This window comes from Meleagris gallopavo, chromosome Z (genome assembly GCF_000146605.3).
Source record: "Meleagris gallopavo isolate NT-WF06-2002-E0010 breed Aviagen turkey brand Nicholas breeding stock chromosome Z, Turkey_5.1, whole genome shotgun sequence".
Lineage (NCBI taxonomy): Eukaryota > Metazoa > Chordata > Aves > Galliformes > Phasianidae > Meleagris > Meleagris gallopavo.
Window position 1 is genome coordinate 22,954,975 of NC_015041.2, and position 697 is coordinate 22,955,671.

The 697-nt window shown below is 32.1% G+C and overlaps 1 long non-coding RNA gene across 1 annotated transcript; it reads left to right on the top strand.

The window, feature by feature from the left end:
* Positions 1–28: 28 nt before the first annotated feature.
* LOC109363802 lies at positions 29–697 on the top strand. The gene is made up of 2 exons (XR_002109626.1): positions 29–147; positions 605–697. It is a non-coding gene; the product is annotated as an uncharacterized LOC109363802 (long non-coding RNA).

Genomic DNA, 697 nt, shown 5'->3' on the forward strand with positions numbered 1-697 from the left:
AAAAAAAAACAATTAAAATGAACAGTTATCCACTTAGATCTTGCTTATAGGTTGCTTATCATGGGACACAGTTGTCAAAGCTTGTTGTTGAAGATGCTCCTATTTCTATTGACCTGGAAATACCATCACAACAGAGAGAGTTTGCAGGTATGTACCACTTAAAATCTAATATTCACCATGACTGAAGCATCAGAAAGTAATTTTTCATGAGCTTAAATTCCAAAATTCATCCATTGCTTCCTGATTTATTTTGGGCTACATTCATATATCAGATCCCTGAACTGAAACATAGATAGTGACATAATAACTGTGGTCTTCAAAGAAGTACTTTTCATTCAGAAAGTAGTTGCATGAAGGAGATAATTACTAATGACTTGATTGCTATATAAAAACATGTATGTAAAATTTTGTTTAAAAATATTTAATATAGAGAATGTGAAGTTTTTAATAAGTTAATTTCATACTTTGTTTCTTTTGGAAACTCAGTTATGTGCACAGCTTTTAATTGTATGTAAATATTAAGGTCGCAAATAATGTGTGTTGCTGGAAATCCAAATATGTTGAAGCAACTACTAATTGTGGACTTCATTGTTGTCACAAACAGAAACTGTGAAAACATTTCCATCCACTGAAGGAGGAGCAGCTGAAAGTCTCCCCACTGCCAGAGAATTAAAGAGTAAGATTTCTGCTTTTAACT